Raw genomic sequence first — 14,415 nt, forward strand, 5'->3', positions numbered from 1 at the left:
ATATTTGTAATCTCTATAGGCATTGTGAATATGGCATTGCTGATACAAGAGCACTGGCCCTGGAATCAGGAGGACCTGAGTTCAAATCTAGCCTCAGATATTTGACATGCTTATTAGCTGTGTGATCTTGGGCAAGTCACTTAACTCCAATTGCCCTGCCTTCCTCCCTCCAAAAAATTAAATTAAACTAAATTTTGAAAAAAGAGTAGAAGAGTATAGAGAGTTGAATGGGTCAAATAAAAAGTCATGAGTAGCAAGGGGGTGAATGTCAAATGGAAGCAGAGATAATGGTGCAAGAGATTCCTGAGGTAGAGAGGCAGGAGTATGCCAGTAAATGTTGAACAACCGGCTTGGGGGGAGGGGGGGGGCGGTGGCAGCAGCAAAGAATGTATGCATAACACACTTTCAAGTTTAATCTGTACTATTAATATTTTCTCTATCACTTTCTTAAGTCTAAACAAGGAACAAAACAAGCTATCAAGCCCTGATTTGTAGCATGTCAATTTTGGAGGTGCGAAAACTGAAAATTTAACAACCAGCTCTCAAGAACCAGTTTGAGCTGTTTTCAGCACATTTTTGTTCTAAATGGAGAAATAAATTTGAGAGTTTTTTCATCATGGAAGCAGAACCAGTGACATAAGGGGAACCAGAATTTCTCACAATTGCAGTCATTTTATACTCAGCCACAAGAATGGTACAGCAGCAGCAGGAGAAGCTTGTATATATTTCCATGCTGTGACCATAACACTTAGTTCAGTGTTAAGCTTTGGTAACTTCAAAAATCTAAATACCATGAACTTCCTCCCAAAAAAACCCCCACATAATTTGAAGTTTATTTACATTTCTTTTACATTCATTTGGTTCTGCAAATTTGAATAATGTTTTTAAATTGTAATTTTAACAGGAAGTACTCACACACAAGTTATTTGCAACAGTGTCTGGATGATATTTTTCTCAAACTGGTGGATATGTGGAGGAGGTCCTCTGTGTGGTGACCTCAGTCACTTCTATTTCCATTAGGTGTTTTCTTGAGGGAGGGGGGATAGGATATCACATCATAACTGTCATGTATATATCAAAACCTCATTGTCTGGATAATCTCTGCATTATAGAGTCAGTCCTTTCAGTCACTAAGCAACAGCTGATGAAAGATTTTTACAAAGTAAAAATTGACTAGAGCAATGTGTAACAAAAGATGTTGTTACATTTTAATAAGGAACATGTCAATATTTTTAAATTGTAAATAATTAATGCTTCAAATGTTGCCTTTTTTGTAAGTGTTGCATTTATATAGTTTCTAAAGTTGTGAAATCTTGAAACTGCACTTAAACTTTTGGGACTATCTTGTATAGCACTTTAAGGACCAAAAAGTGCTTTCTTCCCAACAATCCTATGAGGTAAACAATTGAAGTATTATTATCATCCCTATTTTACAAATGGGAACACTGAGACTTAGAGAGATTGTGATATCTTTATAGCAATACAGCTAGTATCTGGGATTCAGATACAGTTTCTTTGACTCCAAAGTCCTCTTTGTAAGTATTATACTTTTCCCCTAAAATAACAAAACATTTAACTGATGTTGGCAATAGAGAGGGCTAATGAATATACAGTGATTACTGGGAATAAGTTTTCCTTTAAAAAAAAACAAAACGAACTTTTCTTTGCCCCACCATATTGCTACATCTATATACTTGCCAGTTTCTTTAGTTACCCTCCATCTAAACCTGTACCTAATGGTCATCGTCACTGACAATGCTTTATCTAAGTTTCTATTCAAGAGGTCTGTGCTCTATTAAAATATGCTAATGGTCTCTTCCACTGAATTCCTTTGATTCTTAAAAATATTTCAGCAAGAGTTTTTTGTTTGCTTGCTCCTTTTTTTAAATTTTTTTTTTTTTAGATTTTACAAAGAAATATTTGTTTCAAAGATAGATCAAGAACCTTGTTGTATAAGTCCTTTAGGGATTAAAAAGTGCTTTCATCACATCAACCTTGTAAGGTACACAGTTAAAGTACTATTACCCCATTTTACAAATGAGGAAACTAAGAAATAGTCATAGAAATAGAGAAACTGATTTGTGTAAGATTGTAAATTGTTTACCTTTTTAGAAGAGAAAATAAAGATTTTCACAAATTGCAAAAGATTAGGATTTCTCAATTGAGTTATATAAACATGAGGCAAGGTGTGGAGACTTGATACAAAGATCCAAAATGACAACTTCTCCCCTCAAGGAGTTAACATTCTATTAGGGATGATACAATATATAAACTAATAAGTTTAAAATGTGTAATAATGCAAGGGAAGAAGTAATGGGGGTGGAGGGAAGCAAATGAGAAATCTAAATAAAGTATTCTGGTTAAAACTAAGAAGAAAAGGAAAAGATTAGCTAGGGAGACTCGGGAAATTCTGCAAAATTTAGGTCACAAGTAAACTAAGTCTTGAAAGAAAGGAAGGATTCCAAAAAGGTGAAGATAAGGAAAGAATGCATTCCAGACATGAGGGAACAGCCCACGTGACAGCAGGAGATATGTCAAGTTTAGCAAACAGCTAACAGTACAAATTGGCTGGAATGTAGAGCAACGTACAGGGAAAGGGCAGAATGTGGAATAAGGGGGAAGGAAAAGTTGGAGCCATATTGTGGGAAGCATTAAATGACAGGCTTAGGAGACTATATTTTATCCTACTGGCCTAGAGAGCCAGCCAAGTATTTTGAGCAGCAGCAGAATGAGTTGGTCTATCCTGTGCCTTAGAAATATTATAATGGCAATTTTGAAGATGATAGATTGATGAGGGAAGATTTAAAGCAGCAAAAACAATTAGGAAGCTATTTATGATATAGGCCGTTCCCCATACAGGTCATTCCATATCCTGACCTATAAATTTGCATTAGCACTCCTGCCAAGCTTGGAACCCAATCCCACCTCACCTCCACCTTTGGATTTCCTAGCTTCAGAATTCAGCTCATTTCCCCTTCTGAAGTCATAAGAATAGTCCTGGAATTAGAGTCAGAGGTACTGGGTTCAAATCTCAGCTCCCACATTTATTGCCTGTGTTGAATAATTTATTTTTAGTTTTCTCATCACTAAAATGAGAAGGTTGTATTAAATTTATTTGATTGTCTTTTCTAGTTTTAAATCTAAAATCTTTTAATAAACTTGAGAAGCTGAGATTATCAAGGGAATTTTTTTTTAAAGGAGAGAGACCTGAGTATATTTGTAGGCAACAAAAGAGCCAGCAAGAGAGAATGATCTATCAATGGGGCAATCTCTCAAAAGAGACAGGAGATAAAGGATACAACCAGAAGGAAGGGGTGGGTCAGTAGTTTCAAAAGTTCCAGAAAAATCAAAGAGGATGAAGACTGAGAAATGTTGATCAGATTTAGCAATTAAAAGGTCACTGTCACTTTTTAAAAGTATAGTTTCATTTTCAGTAGAGTGGCAGAGTTAGAAGCCAGAGGAGAGAGACTGAGGAATAAAGTGGTAAGGAAATGGAAGCAGTGGGTGTAGACCACCAGTGGGGTCAAATTCAAACAGAAACCAAAGCTACTGAACTGTACATAAGGATTCCTAAGGATATTGACTTAGAAAACTACATAATAATATTATCTATGTTCTATTGCATTCTTATTTTTTCTTGTCAAATATTTTTCAATTACATTTTAACCTCTGGGAGTCTTGCCAGCTGCAATGCAGTCCATGGCTGCATTTTTCACACCTTTGGCATAGACAACTTTTTCTAGGAGTTCAGTACAGTGAAAAGAAAGCAGACTAAGCTATATAAGAGGCTGTGTGGCACAGTGGTAAGGAGCACTAGTGGTAGGTCTTAGAAATAAAAGGCTCAGAGTTAAGTCCTGGCTCAGACACTTAGCTGAGTGATTTAGGGCAAGACATTTATCCTCTCTGAACCTCTACCTTCTTCACTTATAAGGGGGAAAGGAAAATACCTGCAACTGCTATGTAAATGTGAGGTTGTGCTCACATAAGAGGCAAATAAACACAATCACAAAAGTGTCAAGAGACTCCAGATTCCTTGATTTGATGCCTCTTCTCCTAGGCTGAAGTTATGCAAACTTTGATCTTCAACTATTAAGTACAAGCTAATAGAAAATGTCCCTATATTAAGACAGGATCCAAAAGAGGAACTGGAAAGAAAACCTGAAAATTCTGAGAACTTCTTTGGTTTTCCCTAAAAATAAAAAAGAACAAACATATTTCCACCATAAAATCATCCCACCCCTGCCCAGTTTTCTTCCAGGCCTTCACATTTCTAAACATACCAAAAAATGAAATGTATGTAATATAGTGGAAAGGGCTCCAGATTTCAAATCAGAAGACATCTGTCCCAGTCATGATTGTATTCCTTATTAGTCAAGTCCCTTCCTACTTGGGTCTCATTTTCCCCATCTATAAAATGAAGGGATTGGAACAGATAATTTCTAAGGTTCCTTATAATGCTGACATTCTATCCCATTTTACCCTAGGAACTAATCAATATATATACTACATTTTCTATTTCTTAGGCTGATTATGACTTTAAATACCCAAGTAGTGCTAAAAAAAAATATATTGCATATGTAGGAGGGATCATCTAGTGAACTCTGAGTAGAGATGAGCTTGTACTCTGGCTCCTTGCTAAGAAATGTGTATGACTGATCAGCTACTGGATGGTCTTCATGTGACTTGGGACTGACTCAAAAATGATTGGCAAAAAAAGTCAGAACCAAGCCACCCCTCAGTAGGGCATAAAGAACTGTTGGAGGGAGACCAAAGCCACTGGTGTTCTTTTGGGATATGTGCAGACCAGCACTCAGTTGGATTCTCAGAAAGTCAGGGGAGGATATTTCTCTCCTTTTTGTTTTCTCCTCTCTCCTCCCTGCCACCAACTGCCATGACACCTGCAGTCATCACATGATAATAACAATTAAAATGTGCTTGCCTAGGTGAGCAAGCCTGAAATGGGACTTCAAGCCCTAATCAGCACTTCTGCTTTGTGATTCCTTCCCCAATATAGGCCACAGACCAAGTTGGGGGATGGCCATTTTCAGCCTTGGCAGCTAACTTATGAATTTAAGGGGTTAAGAGTTGGTGGCCCAATCAGAAGTGAGTTCAACAACCTCTTGGAGGAGATGAGTGCTTCCAGGTAGGTGCTACAGTTATGAAAGGGCCAAGAAAGCCCAGGTCATGTCTGACTGGTCAGAAGATCTTGACTTGTGAATTGTTCATACATTACAGATCCAAGGTAAATGTGAAGTACCTGTTTATCAGTCCAAAAAAGCTGTATTTGCCTTCCAGGAGAGGATAAAAGGAAGGATGAGTTACAGTTCCATATTTAAATTATATATCAGTGCACTCTTATGTATTTTAAACATTTCCTTTGGAAATAAATAGCTGTCCTATGCCTGATATCTATAGGTACCTTTTCTAGAGGGAACCTTGCTAACCCCATTTAGGGAAGACCTTAAATATTAGCCATACTGAAGTTTTGTTTGAGAACTGGCTACCAGTCCTGGAAGGATACCTTCCCTAAGGCTACTGCCCTGACTGAATGCCTTAGTCAGAGTTTATCCTAGACCTTTGGCCTGGTCCCATTGGAGAATAGATATAACCCTCACTGCTTCCCTAGGGTAGAAGCTGCCTTTCACTGCCTGATCTTCCCAGGACTCTTAGGCAAAAATGCCCATCTGAAGCTGGGATCCAGGCCTTGAACCTGTACTTCCTTGTGGGCCTCATACCTAGAGGAAGTGATATTGAGCCCAAGTCTTCTTTAATTTGTGCTATGTCTTTGGTTCATATCTTGCCTTCAGATCTTGGGACCTCTCCTCTTCTCTGGGCCTCAGTTTCTAGATGTTGAGGCAGGATGATGTAGTAGATAACTACTACAGTATTACTAAGTTCTACTAAGTAGATAGTAAGTACTACTAAGTAGATAAAGAATTGTGCTAGGAAAGTCTTGGTTCAAATCCTACCTCGGATACTTAATAGTTATATGACTCTGGGCAAGCCATTGGCTTAGGTTAGATTTCTATGCCTCAGTTTACTCATCTATAAAAAGAAGAAGCTCGAATGGATATTTTCTAAGCACCCTAAATCAATCTAAGTATTCTCAATCAATGATCTTTTCTTTTAGGCATCAGGCTATCCTAAGACCAAACTTGTCTTGTCTAAGTACAGAGCCTGAATCCCTCTTGTGGAAAGGGGCCCACAGGCCCATGTATCTACTTTTTAAAAAGCTCTTCCATTCTTTTCATGGCCTCAACATGTCCAGAAATTTCACTTCTCTAATCCTTCCCCCTACCCCAAATCTTCTCCTAGGAATCAGAGATCAAACATTTGCATCTCAACAGGAGTTTCAATCTTTGGGTTAACCCTCTAGGGGTATTTTCATTTCTAAATCTAATTATTCTTTTGGGAATGAAAGGATCCTTTCCAATTACAGGGATTTTGGAAGGCTTGGGATGTTGGCCCCTGCCTTCTCACTTACCAGCAGAGAAAGAAGCATTCTGTCACCCTTCAGGATCCTTTCTTGGGTACTCTTGGGATACCAGAAGGGTCAGAGCACCTTAAAGATGATGGAAGGACTAGACAATAGTCTTTAGACTATTAAGCAAAGCTATCTTCAGAGTACAAGAAAATAATGGAATCTCTTGGGTCCTTTAACATTATTTCAGGGACCAGACCTTGACAGTGACTTAGGGAGGTGGCAAAAGGTGGGTGAATGAGGCAAGGTCCTTGCCAATGAGCTAAAACACACTCATATACATACAATGGGCGTGGAATTCCCCTCCTATCTTCACCAAGGCAACAGGGGTGGAACTCTGACTAGCATCCTAGCAACAACAACATTACCTTCTTCCAACACCCTTCCTGATGTTTCTTACCCTTCATGGCCTGTCCTTTTCCCACAATTACTTCTTTGGGGATTAAATAGTCTTAGAATATAGGAGCCGGAAAACTCCTCAGAGACCCTCTAAGTCAGCCCCATTCCTCAGTCTCAACTCAGGGGCTGCATCCTCTGTGAAGTTTTGCCCAATCTGCTAGCTTAAGAGTAATCTTTCTTACCTCTGATTTTTCAAAGCATTTTGTTTAGATATTTCTTTTGCACTTACCTTGGTCTCTTTTGTAACATCATGGGGGTGAGGATAGGGTGTACCCATGGGTAGCCTAGTCAACTTAATAAAGTGTGAAGACTTTGATTAGACTTTGAAGGTATCTCTCCACATTGAAAGCATATGGATATTCTTGTCTTATTTGGGATTTTCAGTCTGGTTGAGGAGATAGGAATGAGAACCCAGGGTCCAGGTACTTGGTTGGCCCTCCAGTAAATATATCACTAGCAATGATTGCTTAAGTCTTCTTAGTTAATCTAAGTTAGTCATTTTAGTTAAGTCATCCCCAAATCCTTGGGCCTAGGTTTTAAAAGAGACCAGAGGACCAGAGCTGACAGGGCAAAAAGAGTGAGCTTGACTGAGCTGAGCACAGAACTTTGTGAGATTAGAGTTGAGAGAGGGGCAACACTCATAATGGACTTGAGTCCTAGGAAGGTGTGTGAATTGGGAAGTCTCCACCTCTGCATAAGCCCCCAGAGAAACCTTTAACCCCAGAAGTGGAAACTATGGAGAGTCAGTGACAGCAATCAAACAATTCCTCAGGTAGACCAGATGACTGAGAAGGCAGCATCCAAGGGGCAATGGGAGAAAGGCGAGAAATGCTCAGCTCAGGCTCTTGAGAGTTTCTTGTCTAACTACTTGGGATAGTGTATGAACAAAACCAAGAGTTTTCTAGAAAAACAAGGCCAGCTGTCCAGCTGCAGTCTAAGCAAAGCTCAAGCAGAGGCAATCTCTCCACCTCCCTAGTCTAAGGTCACTGTGAAAAGCCTGGACTTCAATAGCTCCCAGCCCACCCCATGAAGTGTCCTCAGGCAAAAGAAGCAGCTATATTGCCCACATACGGTAACACTGATTTTAGGCACCTCCTATTTCCTCACATTGGGTTCATTAAAAAAAGAAAAATAATAAAATTCAGGAATTTCCAAGTACAAACTTATATAGTTAAGCAAATGCCCTCAGGAAAATTATTTAAGGTAATAAATGAACTCTCATTTTATCTGGCTCCCACCTCAATTTAGCACCACGCCCCCCTCTAAAAAAAAAGTCAAAACAATCAGAATGTCTCCTCTGAGTTTGGAATAACCAACTCAGTCTTGCTGCAGACATTGATACCAGATACCAGACCAATACACTTATGGTAGACCATATGGCTTCTTTTAATAATAGGTACATTTGCATACAAATGAAAATAAGCTGGATTCATTTTTTCTTTTAGTAAATTTGGGGTGGGGAGACTCTGGGAAAAGGAGATTAGCAATAATGATACCCTCTCCTCACAAAGATGGCTGCTGTAGTAACACTTAAAAATTCGCAAAAAGAAACATAAGGCAGTTCAGAAGAAGAACAGACAAGCAGAACAGTTTCAAAAGTAGTATGTTGAATTTCTCACATCCTTTAAAAAACAAATGCTATGGAATGAAGAGCCACGGTTTTATAGACTCTTTTTTTTCTTTTCCTGTATACATGGAAATTTTTTTTGGGGGGGAGGGGGTATCTAAGTTCAAAATTAAAAAAAATTAAAGAAAGAAAGTTGGATGCTTTGGTTGGTGATGGAGAAAGGATAGAATAAGCATTTCTCTCTTCCATTTATTTCTGCTACCCAATGGAAAAGCAGGAAACGAATGTTTGATTGGCAAATTGGAAAAACTGTTTTCCCTAATGGAGGAATGTAAGAAGGAAAAGAGGAGTGCTTCTTCTGGGCTAGTGCTTCTTACTAGCCTCAGAGTCACCCCTTCAGCTCGCTCATACCCACATTTCTGGACTTGTATTCTCAGCTCCTCCTTGACTGTCCTGCTAAGCAGGAAGGGGTTCCAACAAATTCGCGTAAAAGGGTTGGGGACACGTACATAATGCTTTTCTTGGCATCTTCCATGTGACAATGCTAGGATGCTTTCTTCCAGGAAAGTCATGATGGAAGTACCCTGGAGAGACCACAGACCATGTATATACATTTTGTAACAGATTCTGGTCAGCTAAAAATGTGATGAAGAGAAGGCATTTAAAAAGGGTTACATCACCCTCTACCCTTTCCTTCTGGCTATCCTGCGCCTGGTTGGACTCCTTTGCCTATGGTGTCCAGCAAGACACAACACCTTTTATAAAGGGCTTAGGTCTTTCTCCCTTCTAAGTCATTTGGCCCCCAGAAATAAGCATCTCTTGACCTTTGTGTTTGTTCTTTCTCTTTCTAGGAAAAGGGATTGGAGCCTCTGATCAAAAGAATGAAAGTCTAGACTTCCAGTGTGTGAATTTTGCAACCAGTTCAACATTGGTGCCCAGAGGAGTAAGGGTCACTATTATTTGGGAGAGACCTTTGGGATCTGGCCCAGTGGTAGCAGAGAAGAAGACTCCTCTGGTAGTTATGCTGCATCTGGAGGTGAACTTGAACCCAGGTTTTGTGACTTTGAAATCTGATACTTTTCCTACCACATTTCTCCCTTTACTAAAGACCTCCAATGACAAAGAACTACTTCCCTTGCAAGGAAGATCATTCTATTATTGGGCATCCCTAATCATTAAAAGTTCCTATTTGTAATAGATCAAAATCCAGTTCTTTGTATAATGAGAATAATTAGGGTAGCCTCCTTGATTAGCTGTATGGGGACTATGGGAGTCATTCCATGGAACATGCATGGAAATGGACCCATATAGGTACCGGTCCTATCATCAGAGGGTTCCCCTGGTTATCTCCATTACATTTGTAACCTGTTATCCTTACTTCTGCCTTATAGAACCAAGCAGGACAAATTCTGTTCCCTCTTTCATAGAAGAGCCCTTCAGATATCTGAAGATAGCAATTATGTTACCTCAATCCAATCCCTAAGGAGGGAGTTCTTGGAAAAAGGAGGGCTGAGGAGACACATGTTATTTGTCTCTCTGCCTCCTTGCCTGTCTTCATGTCTGCAGATTTTGTACTATATCTTAGTAGTGGAGGATTTTGTTGAATTCAAATAGCAAAAGAGAAAAAAAGAAAAAACAAGAGTTTTCCATGGTCTGGCTATATGCTTGAGAGAACACGGTACAGACCTTGGAGTCAAATTTCCTGAATTGCTCTCCTGTACTTTGCTATTTGGGTGACTTTGACATTAGAACTGTCAAGGATTCAGTGTGTCCAACTGTAACGTGGAGGTTCATAAACATGAGAGGAACTCCTGAGCCTGAAACCATTGTGTAAATGAGAGAAAGACACTATCTTTCTCTCCCAGTGCTTTTCTTACTCACTTAGGGTGATCTCTCCCTTCCAGGAGATGGTACAACCTTCTGCCCAGCACAGGAGTCCATTCTACGGATGTCCTGACAGGTATCGATCCAACTTCCACATAGAAACTCATTCCCTTACTCAACAATTCTCTCCATTTTTGGACAGTTCTGATGGTTAGAAAGTCCTTTCTTAGACTGAATTAAATCAGTCTCTCTGAAACTTCAGTCTAGGGCACCTTGTTTTTCCCTCTGGGCCAAATAAAACACATCTAATTCCTCTTTCTCATGGCAGACATTTGTAGACAGTCATCACATCCCCTCTAAGCACAGTCCCCTCTTTACTTCTGTAACTTCAGCCTTCCCAAGAGGTAGCATGCTGTAGGGAAAGGAGATCAGAGGATCGAAAAACCAGTTTTAGAGTTGGAAGGAACCTTTAAGATTATTAATTCAGCCCCTCATTTTACTAATGAGGAAACTTCCAGTTAGTCAATAAGTGTTTATTAGGTACCTACAATGTACTAGGTGCTATGGTAATAGTTGGGGATACAAGGGAAGGCAAAAGATGGTCCCTCTTCTCATAGAGCTCAGTTTAATTGGGGAGACAACTTGCAAACAATAATATGTAAACAATAATAATATATAAATTATATATACTATATAAAGAAGCTATATGTAGGAAAAACCAGAGATTATCAACAGAGAGAAGGTAAAGACTTCTCATAAAAGATGGGATTTTAGCTGAGACTTTAGGTAGGTGACTTGCCCAAGGCCTAACTGGTAGAAAAAGTAGAGCTGGGATTTGAAGATGAGACCTGTGATCCTACATCCCAAGTTCTTTCTACTATGCCAAGACTTGAATACTAGTCTTGATTACCACTAAGCAGCACTGTGGTGTTGAATAAGTCCTTCCTCAAACATAGCATCATAGAAAGAGCATTGGATCTGAAGCCACAGGACCCAGGTTCAAATCTTCCTCTGCAACATTCTATCTTTGTGACTTAGGATAAGACCTTCTCCTTAAACCTCAGGGGGTTTTTTTGCTTTATTTTTTTGGAGGGCAATTGGGGTTAAGTGACCTGTCCAAAGTCACACAGCTAGCAAGTGTGTCAAGTGTCTGAGGCCGGATTTGAACTCAGGTCCTCCTGACTCGAGGGCCAGTGCTCTATTCACTGTGCCACCTAGATGCCCCATAAAGCTATTATATTTCAGTCCTTAAAAATGTATTCTCAAAGTCCTTTCTAGCTGAAAATTCTAGGAACTGATGAATTCTGTTCTTCATATAATATAAGTTCTAGTCCTCATTTTGTTTCCTCAACAAGGAGCATTCTAGTTAATTATTTTCTCAAAGTGTTGTGCCCAGAAATGAACATGATGCTTTAGATCTAGTATAACCAGAACAGAGGACTGTCACATAGCCTCTTCTCCCCACCCCGTCACCTCCACAGTTTATCCAGAGTAGCTAGATGGTGCAGGTGGAGAAAACCCTGTACTCAGGGTCAAGAAAACCTGAGTTTGAATCCTGATCAGTCACTTATTAGCTGTGTGGCCCTGGACAAGTTATTTAACCTCTCTTAGCCTCAGTTTCCTCATCTGCAAAATGGGAATAATAATAGCACCTACTTCACAGGGTTGTTGTGAGGACAGATGAGATGACACATATAAAGTTTTTAGCAAACCTTTAAGCACTATTTAAATGCTAGCTATTATTATTAGCTATTATTTAACCTGACTTCCAGTCTCTGAAAGTTGCAAAACAATACCTGTCATTTCATTCAATGACAGTATAATTTTAAAGAAGAAAACAGATCTTTCCCAGATTGAATAACTAACTTTTTTTCAAATATAAATTCTGTTGTGATAAAAAAAATATTCAAATCCATTTAGAAGTATTACCAGATTTCCTACAGCTTTTTGTTATGATGCATTTTCTGAATAAACAAAAACAAATAGTACCAGTCTTCTCCTCTGGTGGGGGCCCTTCATACTTGAAAAGGTTGGGTGCTACTGATTTAGCCTAAGGTTTTTTTTTTTTTAAGTAGTTGCATCACCTACATTCAATATTGAGCTTGTGGTCAGCTAAACTAAATTAAGCTAAGGGAAGGAAATACAAGGCAATTGTAAGATCCCTTCAATGACCCCCTCAGTCACAGTTCACAGAGACTCAAGTCACTTTCTCCTCAGAGCCCAAGACCCACTCTCTCATCTGCTTACCTTAGGGAAGAGTTTTCTAAATTGTAGGTCACAACACCCAATGTGGGGAAAGGAGGGGAGACCCTCTGGAAGGAGGGAGATGCCTAAACAATGGACAAAATGAATGGATATTTTCTAATACAACACTTCCACATAAACAGATATACTTTTTCCAGTGAAAACAAAGTTCAAATAAAAGTCAACTAAAGCAAAACAAACACAAATTCATTGCAAATGAAGGTGAATGAAAGAATTATTTATTATTTTATGTGCAAACAAGAACATATTTGAATTAGTGCATATCAAATCTTGATACAGGAGTAAGCTGCTTCTATCATCAGTCAGCATAGGCTCATGACAGTTCTGCAAAATTTTTTGCTCTAATGAGGTTTAAGTATCAGCCTTAAAGAGTATGAGAGTTTAAATACATATATGTATATGTATGTGTGTACAGACTTGCCTAAACCTAGAAATATGAAAGTACTGAATATATTGCTTCTTTCCTTGCTAATAATATTTTCTTTCATAAGATGCCCTCTTACCTTCATACTATTTCCTTTTTTTATATAGCACTTTGTTTTTCCCAATGACATTTAAAGATAATTTTAAACATTCATTTAAAATTAGAATTCCAAATTTTCTCCCTTCCTTCCTCACCTCTCCCCTCCCTTAGACAGTAAGCAATTTAATATAGGTTACATATATGCAATTACTTCATATTCTTTTCAAGGAATGACTTCTTTCTCTTGCTGAAAGTCCTTCTTTTTTTAAATTTATGGTTAAATTCAGCTTAATAGAATAGATTATGCAATTTGAGGTCAAACAAATCTTTGCCTTTTGGAATATCAAATTTAATTTTATCCTTTGATTTGTCATAAACAAAGGGAAGTCTTGGGCAATGTGAATGTGAATGTGAACTTTTTCCTGGCTTCCTGAATCATTTGCTGTTTGACACTGTAGTTTTAAATTTTGACATCATGACATTTTCTGTAAGTTAAACATGTAGTTTCCTTCTTTTGGTTCTCTAAGGATTTTAGCAATCTATACTTTACCTATAACTATCTATACCTATACTATACAATCTATACTACACTTAGTTGCTAATACTTCTGGGCAACTTCTTTGCATGAATTCCACAAATAAAGGATACAAATAAGACTGAAAAAATCTAAACTCTCAAAGAAAAAAAATTTAAAGACAAATGAGAGTAGATAGTTTTGAGTAAATGATGGAAAAAATCTCTCCAAAACAGGAGATTCTCCAAAAAATAGCATGGCAGATTCAGATCTAGTGTCCTGGATCATAGAATACATGGACGGGAGTAAGATATAAAAAGGCTGAGTGTGAGGGGGTCAGGTTATGAAGAGCTTTAAAAGCCAAATAGGATTTTATATTTGCACCTAAAGAAAATGGGAAGTCACCGGAATTTTTTTGAGGAAGAGGGTAACATGACCAAATCTGTGCTTTAAGAAAACCACTTTGGCAATTGGGTAGGGGATGGAATAGAGTGGGGAGAGACTTGATCCAAGGAGACTAATTAAGAAGTTATTGCAATAGTTCAGGTAATAAGGGCCAGTACCAGTGTGTCTGCTGCTTGTGAGTGGAGAGAAGGGGATATATATGAGAGATGATGCTAAGGCAGAAACAACAGGTCTTGGTAACAGTATGGGTGAAGAGATGCAGATCCAGAAAAGGATACTGAGGACTAGTCAGACAGGTGGGAAGAAAACTAGGAGAGAACAGTTACAAAAAACTAGAGAAGAGTCAATTTCCAGGGGCAGAAGGGGATCAACAATATCAAAGGCTTCAGGGAAGTCAAAAAGGATGAAGACTAAGAAAAGGCCATTCGATGTGGCAATTAAGAGAAAAACTTGATTACTAAGAAAATAATTAAAAGAGTAACCTTGAGGAGTTAAAT

The sequence above is a fragment of the Petaurus breviceps genome, unplaced genomic scaffold, assembly GCF_028583685.1.
Source record: "Petaurus breviceps papuanus isolate PSGF00001 unplaced genomic scaffold, PetGlider_PUasm1.0 227, whole genome shotgun sequence".
Taxonomy (NCBI): domain Eukaryota; kingdom Metazoa; phylum Chordata; class Mammalia; order Diprotodontia; family Petauridae; genus Petaurus; species Petaurus breviceps.